The 12,911-nt window shown below is 48.3% G+C and overlaps 1 protein-coding gene across 1 annotated transcript in view; it reads right to left on the bottom strand.

Moving 5' to 3' along the window:
• Positions 1 to 7,181, bottom strand: part of ARHGAP32 (Rho GTPase activating protein 32) — a 160,939-nt gene extending 153,758 nt beyond the window's left edge. Inside the window, exon 1 of the mRNA XM_045585446.1 lies at positions 6,753 to 7,181. The gene's annotated coding sequence lies outside the window, so the exon portion shown is untranslated. The remainder of the gene's footprint in view (positions 1 to 6,752) is intronic.
• Positions 7,182 to 12,911: the final 5,730 nt, after the last annotated feature.

Below are 12,911 nucleotides of genomic sequence, written 5' to 3'. Positions count from 1 at the left end.
AAAATATCCTTTTTTTAAAAAAAAATCACAGCAAATGAGTGTAAAATCTGGCCTGCGTTGAGCAGTTCTCACGTGGGTTATCTCCATCACAGAGAACATGTCTACCGAGGGAGTCTACTGAGTTCATTGTACAAATGCTCAAGGCCACAAAGTATCCTGTCCAATGGTACATCCAGGTCTTCTCACTGCCAGATAAGCGATCATCCCACTGGCCCCTCGCCCACCCTTTTAGAATATTCCTTTTCACAAAAGTTTATCTTCCCAAGGAGGGGAACATTTCCTGAGAGCAGGGAGTCCCTCCTTATATCTACTTTCCGCTGTCTTTGGCCTGGTACAAAATACACAGTGTGTACTCAGAGGATACTTTTGCTGATAAAAAGGCTATTTGGTTTCCCTCATCCTACTGGAGCCAAGATTGCTATTGAGTCTAGAAGACCACCGGATGCAAAGCAACCAATAGAGACTGTCCAGTTTCCCTGGGGTGGGTCTAATGGAAAGTAGGCAAGTACAAGATGATGGTCCCTACTTAAAATAAAGTTTAAAAAAATCAGAGAATCATAGAACTTTGGAGCAAGAAAGGACTTTAGAGACCTGTGGATCTCTCTGAAAACCAGAATCCAACTTCTGCAATGAACATTTTGGTTCGTAGATTTGTTATGAGAAAGTAAACCAAACACCTCGGTTCTCACTTCCTTTTACCAGTCCTAAAACAAACCTTCTTTAAATACCCTCTAGTCCAGATTCACTGTGAAACTCTCAACAGCTATCTTACCGAATCTTTAGGACCTTGGGTGATACTCCCGCTCAACCTTATCTCTCAGCTAGGAAACTAGTTGATTGTAGGGGAGTTGTACCTCAAAAGAAAATACCATCTCCTACCTGTCAGAATGGCCAACATCAACAAATCAACAAACGACAAGTGTTGGCGAGGTTGCGGAGAAAAAGGAACCCTCGTGCACTGCTGGTGGGAATGCAGACTGGTGCAACCACTGTGGAGAACAGTGTGGAGTTTCCTCAAAAAACTGAAAATGGAACTCCCATTTGACCCAGTAATCCCACTTCTAGGAATATATCCCAAGAAACTAGAAACACCAATCAGAAAGGATATATGCACCCCTATGTTCATAGCAGCACAATCTACAATAGCCAGAATTTAGAAACAGCCTAAGTGTCCGTCAGCAGATGATTGGATCCAAAAACTATGGTACATCTACACAATGGAATACTATGCTGCCATAAAAAAGAAGGAATTCTCATCATTTGCAGCAACCTGGATGGAATTGGAGAATATCATGCTGAGTGAAATAAGCCAATCAATGAAAGAGAAACACCACATGATCTCACTCATTTGTGGATAATAAAGAGCATTATAAACTGATGAACCAAAAGATAGATATAGAGACAGTATATCAACAAGTAGACTGTCAAATTACAGTGGGGAGGGGAGGAAGATCTGGGGGAGATAACAGATCAACCGAAGGACTTTTATACATGCATATAAGTACAACCAATGGACACAAAACTCTGGGGAGGGAGGGGATGTGTGGGAGAGAGGGAGGGGGGCAAAAAAAATCAATAAAATATATTTTAAAAAAATAAAAATTAAAAAGAAAATAAATTAAAAAAAAAAAAAAAGAAAAAGAAAAGAAAATACCATTTCCTCATGATAGTGGGTCTTCTTTACCTTTCGGGGTGCTGCCATCAGAGCCCCGCAGGTTAGTTTCCCAGGTGCTCGGTTCGTGCCTCATCCACCCCAGGGGTCCATCAGGGACAGTGTGAGCACATGAATGCCCTTCGGTATCCCTCAGATCATCCCCCTGCATTTAAGCATCCCCCAAGGCATGAAACTACATGATTTGTTGGACTGCGGGAGCCACAATGACCCCAATTCTGGTTTGTGGGTGTGTGTTTTTTCATTTATTTTTTCCATCACCATTTATTCCCGCTATGTCCTCTTCCACCTCCACCCCTGCAATCACCACACTGCTGTCCGTGACCATGAGTTGTCTCTATTTTTCTTTGCTCACTCCCTCCACTCATATCCCCCCACCCCCACCCCCAACCCCTACTCTCTATCTATGAATCTGTCTCTATTTTGCTTAGTAGTTCAGTTTGTTCATTAGATGTCACATATGAGTAAATCATATGGTACTTGTCTTTCTCTGACTGGCTTATTTCACTCAGCATGATGTTCTCCAGGTCCATCCATGCTGTGGCAAAGGATAAAATTTTCTTCCTTTTTTCGGCAGAGTACTATTCAATTGTGTAAATGTACCACAGCTTTTTTATCCGCTCATCTACTGATGGACACTTGTGCTGCTTCCAAATAACACTGCAGTGAACATAGTCTTTCAAATTATGGTTTGGGGTTTCATTGAGATAAATTCCCAGAAGAAGAATCACAATGGGCCATAAAGCAGCTCCATTTATAATTCTTCTCAATTCTGTTTTAACTCAGAGCAATGGCCTGTGTTTATTTGCTCACTCTCAGTTTGAGGTTAATGTTAAATAAACCAGCACTCAAAGGTGAAAAGTACATCCAGTTTTTCAATTTTAAAACAATTTATTTTTTTATTGATTTCTTTTTTTGTTTTTTGATTGTTTAGAGAGAGAGAGATATTGTTGTGAGAGCAAAACATGGATCAGCTGTCTTTTGCACGCCCTCTCCTGGGGATTGAACCCGCAACCTAGGCATGTGCCCTGACCGGGAATTGAACCAGCAACCTTTTGGTGCACAGGAAGACACCCAACCACTGAGCCATGCAAGCTAGGGCTGTTAGATAATTTAAACCAAAAACTTCAAAAAGCAGCTTAGTAGTAAAGCCTCTAGATTAGGGGTGTCGAACTCAATCAGAGAAGGGGCCAAAATCTAAAATCCAGCCTAAATTGCGGGCCAAATGGTTTACTGAACAGTCATAAACTGTCATTGTGATGGAAACGCAGCAGAGTGCAGTGATGACAGCGCGGTGCGGGCCACATTGCAAGGCCTGGCGGGACGGATTTGGCCCGCAGGCCTTGTGTTTGATACATGTGCTCTAGATAGTCAAATAGGTCTATCTTTAGGGGGGAAAAAATTAAGTTTAGACTTAGAGTGTCATATAGCTATAAGGAAAGTTATCAAACCCTAGCCTAATTAAAACAGGTTTATCTCACATATCTTCTCAAAGGAGAAAAATAAGAAGCAGTACCAAAATAACAGTGACATTTAAATTGAATTTGCAAACACAGACTAGTATGGAAAATTATCAAAATCCAGGATCTCCAGAAGACAGAGCAAAACTATTTTTCTACCCTTTCTTAATCATCTAAATAAGGGACTGATAAAAGTACAACACAACATCTGGAGAATTACTCGTTATTCCAATCATCAGCTGTTAACTGAATGAATGGTCTCAGTAAAGGAGAAACATCAATAACAAGTAAGCATACCACTCAGGAGAACAATGTATGCTATAGGGGCAACGGAGACGGACGTACAATTATTTTAGGCTTATGTTTAGATCAGAACGTACAACCATCATCATCTACAACGTCCTGAGTGCTCCCTACACACTTACTCTGTATTACAACCTGCCATGTACCATGTCTCATTGAATCATCACTACATCCTTCCAAGGTGGATTCTATTATCATTCTCTGATGACAAAGGAGGTACCTGGGGCAGAAGGATGTTAGTTTGTGCAGGGCTGAGGTGATCCCACAGCTGGCATTCAAACACAAGTCCATGTGGCTCCAAAGCAAAAATCAGTATCTCCCCAGGGGGTCTGAGCCCTTTATGGGGAATGCTATGACAGGAAATAAAGCCTGTACCAAGGAAGGCAAAGATTTTAAGTCCTAAATCCGAGTTTGGCACACGTTTTCTGTCAAGGGCCAGACAAGAAATAGCTTAGGCTTTGCAGGCAATGCTAGCTCCGCCGCAAGAATGCAACTCTACTGCTGACCTGTCAACACAGCCACAGACAACCGTAAAGGGAGGAGGGGGCTGCGTGCAAGCTGACCTTCTCTTACAGATACTGATGTGTGCATTTCATATAACTTGCACAAAAAAATGTCAAAAGAAGAATAATGTGTCTTGGTTGTTTTGTTTTGTTTTTCTTATTGGGTGAATGGGAGCCTGACCCAGAAGCTTGACATTTGCTCCTTGGACTTCAATGTACAGGAAATAGAAGCTAGATATATTATATATATATTTCATATAACTTGCACAAATATTATTCTTCTTTTGATATTTTTCAAGCACTTACAATTTTTTAATCATTCTTGGTTTGTAGGCCCTACCAAAAAAAAAAAAAAAAAAAAAAAAAAAAAAAGCAAGCTGCAGACCGGATTTTGCCAACTTCTGTCCTAAATAATGGAGAAAAATACAATTTTTTCCCCCTAACTTGTAACCTTCCTTTGATATGTTGAACTGACGCTTTAAAGAAGCCAAGAGTCTCTATCAACTTTGCCATCTGCCCTAGAATGATCAAAAATTTCAAAAGTTCTGAAAGGTAGGTACTATGGTATGGGTTTCCTAAGAATAAGGTAGAATCCCAGAATTTCGGGACCGGAAGAGATCGAACACCTTCTCATCCCTTATGAGGTTTAAACAATGAACAGCGTCTCATTCGTTTCGTGTCATTTTTCTTCTGAAGGAAACAGCAACCAGCCCCTGACACTTGTGAAATGTTATTTACAGTCCACAATGAATCTATATACACGATGCAGACAATACACCCAGGCCAGCTCGGAAAGGGGAAAAAGACTGTTAGGTCATCTAAAGAGAGAACAAGAAGGAAAGAGAGAGAGAAGTGAGGATGGATGTATGGACACATTAAGATCTCAGATGATAGCCTCTGGTGATTGGATCATGCCGCGGGGGGGTGGGAAAGGAAAATAAAAGGAACATAACGACTGGAATTCAAACCAACATCAAAGACTCGCGTGGCAGTGGAGCCTGCCCGGCTGCTTCTTAGTCTATCCCTGGAAAACAAAACAGTTATGTAACTGGAAAAAAGAAAAGGTCCTTTGCAACTCACATTTCCTCTCTGGGCCACGTACCACTGTCACCCACCTCTGGCTGCACCACCATCTGGTAAACTGGGCTTACCCCCCTGCTCTGTCTGGACCAGCCTCTGTCCAAAGTGCTGCTTTATCCCAGGGCCTGCTCTGAAGTCGATGGGGAGGAGATAGTGGTCTGGAGCACCATTCCAACCTCCCACCATCCCAGAGACTTCCTCTCCTCAGCATCGCCGCAGGGCCAAGTTCAAAACTAGACTAGACTCCAGCTCTTTCCGAACACGGAAATCACAGCAGCCTCCAACCCCGTCTTCCCAAACAGCCCTATTCAAAAAAGAGCCCACACCAATGAGTAATTGAAAAACTTTGAGATTGTGGTGTAGCAGCAATTAAAGCTTCCCTTTCCTGCACGCTCAAGTCCAAGGAGCAAATGTCAAGTTTCCTGGTCAGGCTCCCATTCACCCAGTAAGAAAATAAAATAAATAAATAAATACATGAATGAATCACAACCATCCCTACTCAGAGATCTTGCAACAATACAGCAAATTCCAAATACTGGGCCAAGCTAGCACATTTCTCTGGACTCTTATGACAGAAACACTGTCCCCTGGCACCATATGCTTTTTCCGCTCCCGGTAAGAAATAGGAATAGAGACCACGTTTCCAAAAAGCGAACAATGCATCCGAAGGTGTTCCCATTCCGCCTGACCTAAAAGGTCCAAATCTATGCCAAATAAAAGGCCCGAAAGAACAGGAAATAAAAGAGATGCTGACAACAACGCAATGGGGCCCAGCTGCCGGCTTCCCCATGTAGCATCATGCAGTGCCCCGAGCATTGCAAATTGCGATTCTGCGTGCGGATCAAAATTATAATTATCCCAATTCTGTTTCCTAAAAGCTAACTATTAGGCTGCATCCCAAGCATCCGGCTGGGGGTGTGTGTGTAGGGGGAGTTGGGGGGGGGGGGGCAGTATCCTTCTCAAAACCCTTCACCTTCTTTAAGCTTCAGCAAGAGAAGGTGATGTGAAAAAAGGGGTCTAGACTAGAAGTAAGATTAAAACTAAGAAATGGGGCTGGACTTACTCTTCCTACCGGTGTCTTGGGATCTGTTTGCTAAAAAATCTTCAGCATAACTATTTGAAGCCAACCAAATGGAAAAGCTAGATAAGAGGGTGGCGGAGAGTTGGGGGGGAGGGGGGAGAGAAAGACAGGGAATGCATTGCACTAAGTCACCGGTGTCGTCCAATATGTAGCAGCAACTTCAGCCAATTGGGACGATGAGAGGGAAAACTCCACGGGAGTCCCCGCGAGCTGAGACCTGTCACCCAGCCTGCCCCCCCAAAAGAGGGGATGGGGGGGCAGGCTGGGAAGGATCCCGGTGGTCCCCTGCAAGCCGTGCCCTCTGCTACCAGAAGCCTGGCAGGGAGCCCTGATCGCAGCCCCGCAGCGGCCAGACCCGCCCGGCCCGGGCTGCCCAGGCCCCGGGGCCCCGGGAGATGCTGGCGCGAAAGGCCCAGCCGGTCCTCCCGGGAGGGAGGGAGGGAGGCTGGGGCAGCGAGCGCGGAGGGACCGGGGGAAACCCGAGCTGGTCTAAAGCACATTCGATCCGGAATCTTGACTTTAAAAAAAAAAAAATAGCTTTTTTTTTTCCTGTTTCTCCAAAAAGGAAAAGCAAGGCCCCCCGCAGCCTGCCTTCCCCGTGGCGCCGGCCCACGTCACCGGCGCCCCCGGCCCGCCCGCGGCCCCCGCCTTACCGAGCCCCGCGGCCCCGCCGCGCCGCTGCGGCCTCGCTGCGCCCCGATCGCCGCTCCGTGGCTGCCCTCCGCGGGCGCCGGGCCCGCCGCTCGCCGCTCCGCCGCCTCCTGGTCCTCGTCCTCCCGGTCCTCGCCGCCCGCCGAGCGCCGCCCCGGAGCCTAGCGCCGCGCCGCCCGGGGAGGCAGCAGCCGCCGCCGCGGAGGCTCGGCCGGGCGCCCCCCGCGCCAGCGCCTCATCCCGCCGGGCCGCCCGCCCGTCAGGCTCGGGGGGCGGGGACGCCGGGCTCCCGGCGCGGCCTCGCTGTCCCCGCCGCCGCCACCGTCACGCGCGGAGTCGGCCGCCGGGGTCCGCGATCCTCAAGATCCTCGGGCTCAGGAGCCCCTCAGGCTCAACCCGCCGGCCCAGAGCCGCCCCAGAGCCGCCCGCCCCGCTCGCCGCGCCCCCGCCCCGCTCGCCCCGCGCGCGCGCCCGGCCCGGCCTCCGCCGCCCGCGCTCCGCCCCCGGCCCCGCGGCGCCCGCAGCGGGAGAAGGGGCGCGCGGCCGCCGCGGGCACGAGGACGCGCGGGGGGGAGGAGGCGGGCGCAGCGCGCGCGCGGCCGTGGGCGGCGGGGGCGCGCCCGGGCCTCGCCTGCTGTTGTCCCGGGAGCGCACGTGGGCTGCGGGGGCCGCCCCCCCCACCCCGGAGCGGCGGGGCCCCGAGACCCTGACCTAAGGGTTGGGGCGCAGTCCTGCGCCCCTGGTGGCTGCGCGGCGCTGCGGTGCGTGAATAGGAACCGAATAGGAACCGGACTGCGGCGGCGATGACACTGGGAAGAGCCCTCCTCCTTGTAGACTAAGGCAGTGGCTCCCCTCCGCTCCCGCTGACCCCTGGAGACTGTCACTGTGCGGGGGAGGACGACGGTGAGGGGGGGTGGGGGCCGTAGAGAGGGGACTGCTTCCATCAGGAAGCGCCTCGCCTCTCGATCATCTCTTGTGCATTTTTAAAAAAAAATTATTGTATTGATTTTTTACAGAGAAGAGAGAGTGATAGAGAGTTAGAAATGTCGATGAGAGAGAATCATCGACCAGCTGCCTCGTGCACAACCCCCACTGGGGATGTGCCCTTAACCAAGGCACATGCCCTTGACCGGAATCAAACCTGGGACCTTCCAATCCACAGGCTGACGCTCTATCCACTGAGCCAAACCGGTTTCGGCCTCTTGTGCATTTTGATTTCCCATCAGCTCGCGTCGGTTATGATTGGGAATGATGAGGGGTCTAAATAAAAGTATCTTCGGTTGCTTCTCCATTCAGTTATGGTCCAGGAGATGGGAAGTGGCGTGGCAGGGGAGAGGAAAGGAAGGGAGAAAGTTGACCTGAAGAAAGTAGGTGCGTGGGCAGACTGCGAAGACACAGAGGACCTCCTGTCTGTGGATGGCCCTCACCTTGCTGCTTCCTCTGTTCCTTTTGTTCCAGCCCGGACCCCATACAGAGGCCTCCTCTGCAGAAACAACCATCTATGTAACAAAATACTTGACATCCTACCATCTTCTGTTTTCATTGTTTCTTTTACCTTCCACTCCTTCTGACCCATTTGATATCTAAATGTGGGCAGGAGCGGAGGTTGGGGGAGGGGAGGAAGAGGAGGACCCAGATAACCTACATAATGTAATTCTTAGTCCCACATCCGCCAATGTCACTGCAGTGATTCGGGCCCACCCAGCACTTAGTCATTTCGGTGGGAATTATTTGGCCTTCCTTCCCTTGGCTTTCAACACAGGTTTTCCTCCAGCACTTGGGACCCAGGCCTTCACTCCAGCAAGAGTCTGCCATCTTCATCTTCGTTGCAGACTTGTTGTCTTCACTGTGGCCAGAGTGCCACTCCTGTAGATCCCTTTGTGCCCCCCCCCCTTTTCCCCACATAGCAGGCATCCTGCCCAGCCAGGCCACTCTGGGCCAGGAGCAGCTGGGTGGCTGCCAGCTTTGGCCTTCTAATTTGCATATTCCCTCCTGATTGGCTGATGGGTGCAGCAGAGTGATGGTCAATTTGAATGTTTTTTTTTTAGTGTAGATTTATTTATTTATGTGATATATTTATTTTTATTGATTTTTAGAGAGGAAGGGAGAGGAAGATAGAAACATCAATGATGAGAGAGAACCATGGATCAGCTATCTCCTGCACACCCTACACTAAAGATCAAGCCTGCAGCCCCAGGCATATGCCCTGACTGGGAATCGAACCGTGACCTCCTGGTTCATAGGACGACAGTCAACTACTGAGATATGCTGGCCAGAAATAAATGTGTCCTTTTTTAAATAAATGTGGCCTGCTATATACCCAACTCCTGGGAAAAGGTGCAGTTAGGACCCATAACTCTTAATGGGTCCTAACTGCACCTTCCCAATGTCCTAGGGAAACAGCAAAGGACTTGAGGAAAACAAGAGACCTTCCATTTCAACCTAAGCCCAGGGTTTAAAAATGACTTTCTCCAAACGGCAACCATTTCATGGTTACCTCTTTGGACCACAGAGAGCCATCCCTGACAGAGAGGCAGGCATGCTTGTTTGGAGCCCTGACATGGTGACACATTTATTTAAAAAAGGACACACTGCCGAAACCGGTTTGGCTCAGTGGATAGAGCGTCAGCCTGCGGACTGAAAGGTCCCAGGCTCGATTCTGGACAAAGGCATGTACCTTGATTGCAGGCACATCCCCAGTAGGGTGTGTGCAAGAGGCAGCTGATGGATGATTCTCTCTCATTGATGTTTCTAACTCTCTATCTCTCTCTCTTCCTCTCTGTAAAAAAATCAATAAAATATATTTTAAAAATAAATAAATAAAAATAAGGACACATTTATTTCTGGCCAGCATGTCTCCGTAGTTGAGCGTTGACCTATGAACCAGGAGGTCACGGTTTGATTCCCAGTCAGGGCACATGCCCGGGGTTGCAGGCTTGATCCTTAGTGTGGGGTGTGCAGGAGGCAGCTGATCCATGGTTACGAAGAAGACCTCCTGCAATGTTGAGAAGGAATCAGTATAGGACATTAAACCACGTCACCATAGGAAGCAAGTTTTTCCCAGGGCTGTGTAGTCCCTTGACTACTCTCAAGTAAGACAATGATCATCTGTATTCTCTGCATAAAGCCTTCTTCACATCCCAGAGTTTGATCATCTCATCCCAAAATCCAGCGGCATGGGCTGCATGTTACGTGGTTTACGGTCAGCCGGTGGGAAAGGTGAAAAATATAAAAGGGAGCGAAAACCCATGCCTACATTGGATGACAGATATTTATTTCAGTCTCCAAACATGCTGGTGTGTGTCCCTCTCCCCTCCCCCTCCCCCTTAGTATTACAGCTCGTGCAAAGAAAGAACAAATGGGTTCCTTAGGCGTCTTCCGGATGCCAGAGGTGTCTGAGTCAGCTCCAGGGGGCTGATGTGCCTCGCTCTCCCTCAGAGCCAGCACTCCGACTCCCTGGAAAGAAGCATTGAAATGTCCTGTGAATCACTCGTTGGTCTTGCTAACCCTGCAGACAATCTGAAGGCCGTGACTTCCGGACAACTCTGCACCATCTGCACTTACCGCTTCAGATGTTTGCAACCCATGGCCTCTAACCTCATAATACCCTTAGAAATTCAATACAGGTATCCCAAAAACTGCAACATCCCCCCCCCCAAAAAAAAAGCCTGTGCAGCTATAAAATAATGTACAGTAACTGCATTTGTTAGGGTTTGATTTGAGGTGAGGGGCAGGAGGGGAAAGAAAAAGGCATATTCATTTTCTCTCTCCCTCCCTCTCTCTCTCTCTCTCTCTCTCTCTCTCTCTCTCTCTCTCTCTCTCTCTCTCTCTCTCTCTCTTTCTCTCTGTGTGTGTGTGTGTGTGTGTGTGTGTGTGTGTGTGTGTGTTGGAGGCCTCAGCCTGGCCTCCTTTCTCGGCCTTGGCACTGTCCTCTTCTGCTGGTAGCATCTGGGCTCGCTCCTGGCACCTTGGATCAGTGGCACTGCAGTCCCCTCCAGGCACTGAGCAGCGTCATGGTGCAGACAAGGAGAGCCAGCCAGGACAGCAGCCACACAGAGGACTGCAGCACGCTTGCCTAACCTTGACGTTGAGAGCAAGCCTGGGAACGGAGCAAGGCACAGACACAGCAAGCTGATGCTCATCCCCAGATTGGAGACTCCACAGCTGGCTTGAGGAAAAACGAGCTGCTGAAAGCAGGCCAGACTTTCATAGAGAATTTTCCCCAAGTGACATTTGACATTGCCTTGTTTATTTTTTTTCCCTGCCCGAAGGGGCAGTGCCAGATTGTGTCCCCGTGAAACAGGACGGCAAAATACACTTCAAAAAGGCGTGTTGTCGGTGTGTAGCATTCTCCTAAAGCTCAGGGGTGGGGAACCTTTTTTCCTGCCAAGGGCCATTTGGGTATTTGTAACGTCGTTCTCGGGCCACACAAAATGATCAACTTAAAAATGAACCTGCTGTGTTTGGTCAAACATGTAATTAATTCACCCTTAACGCCTTGGCAGAGCCAGACCAAATTATTTCGCGGGCCTTCTATGAACCACAGGCCAGACGTTCCCCCCTCCCTCATCCTAGCTAATATGGATGCTCATGGAGTAGCATCTCAAAACACTGAACCCTTCAACAAAAGGTTTGCAACAAAACTACTATATTTTTTAAATATATTTTATTGATTTTTTTTACAGAGAGGAAGGGAGATAAGAGAGTTAGAAACATCAATCAGCTGCCTCCTGGACAACCCCCACTGAGGATGTGCCCGCAACCAAGGTAAACACCCTTGACCGGAATCGAACCTGGGACCCTCCAGTCCGCAGGCCGACGCTCTATCCACTGAGCCAAACCCGTTTCAGCACAAAACTATTGAGCAATACTGTAGGAAGTAGTCAGTAATCCTACTCCCTGCATATGGAACAGATCCCCTGGGATCTGAAATGATCATTTTCCCCATCATCTCTCCTCTCCTGGTCACATTTCGGTTCGTTATTCACTTTCACGGCAGTTTAGAACTTTTGCTTGTTCTCCCACCAATAATTTTTTTTTTTTCCATTCTTAAAGCTTAACACCAGCTGTACCCATCAAATGTCTGCTCCCGAATGGCTCAGACAGTAGCTCCTTTTCTATTTCCCCCACTAGCAGAGGTCTTTCACCTCTCCCAGAATTCTAAATGTTGACTGCCCCCGGGTTCTGACCTTCAGCCTTTCCCATTCTCTTTCTTACTCTCCCTTCCAGGGCAGTCCCCCAGCAGCCCTCGGTGGTAAATAGCCTCCATTCACTGATGTATATCTTTAACCTTGACCTCTCCCCGGCAGCACTCCAGGCTCAAATATCCAGCTGCCTATAGGACATCTCCACTTGGATATCTCCAGCTTCGTGTGTCCACAACTGAACTCTTGATTTTTCCACATTAAAAACAAAGCCCCAAGTTGCTTCCTGCAAGTCTGCCCCGTCTCAGAACAAAGACAGCCCTTTCTCTCAAACACCACATTCATTGTAGCAGCAAATCCTTCCAGTCCGACCTTCAAAACATACAGAATCTAATCTCTTTCCTCCCTCTTAACCACGAATACCTACATCTGTGCTTTCTCTCCCTCCTGGGTGACTAACTGGTCTCCTTGCTTTCATTCTTTCCCTTCCAAGGTCTCAACTCAGCAACCAGAGAATTTCTTTTAACACTCTAAATATAATGTCATTCTCCTCCCTCAAAAGTCTCCAGTGCTCCATTGCTGCTAATCCCACTATGATAAAATTCGAAGTCCTTTCCCCAGCTATGCAAGCCTTTTGGCCCTTAGTCCCCTCTCCAGCCTTTACCTCTTTTATTTTTTATTTTTTTTAATTGATTGCAGAGAAGGAGATAGAAAAATCAATGTTGAGAAAGAATCATTGATTGGCTGCCTCCTGCACACCCCACACTGGCACAACCCAGACCTGCGCCCTGACTGCGAATCAAACTGTGACCTCCTAGTTCATAGGTCAACACTCAACCACGGAGCTACTCCAGCCTTTACCTCCTAACACTCTCTGTTCCAGCTACCAAGGCCGGCCTCCAGCTATTCCTTATACCAGCAAGGGACACACTTCTCCCTGGCTTTTTTATTTATTTATTTATTTTTATTTTATTGATTTTTTAAAGGGATCGAGAGTTAGAAACGTCGATGAGAGAG

This window comes from Pipistrellus kuhlii, unplaced genomic scaffold (assembly GCF_014108245.1).
Source record: "Pipistrellus kuhlii isolate mPipKuh1 unplaced genomic scaffold, mPipKuh1.p scaffold_m20_p_20, whole genome shotgun sequence".
In the NCBI taxonomy this organism is placed as follows: Eukaryota; Metazoa; Chordata; class Mammalia; order Chiroptera; family Vespertilionidae; genus Pipistrellus; species Pipistrellus kuhlii.
This window is presented reverse-complemented; position numbering and strand designations above follow the sequence as displayed.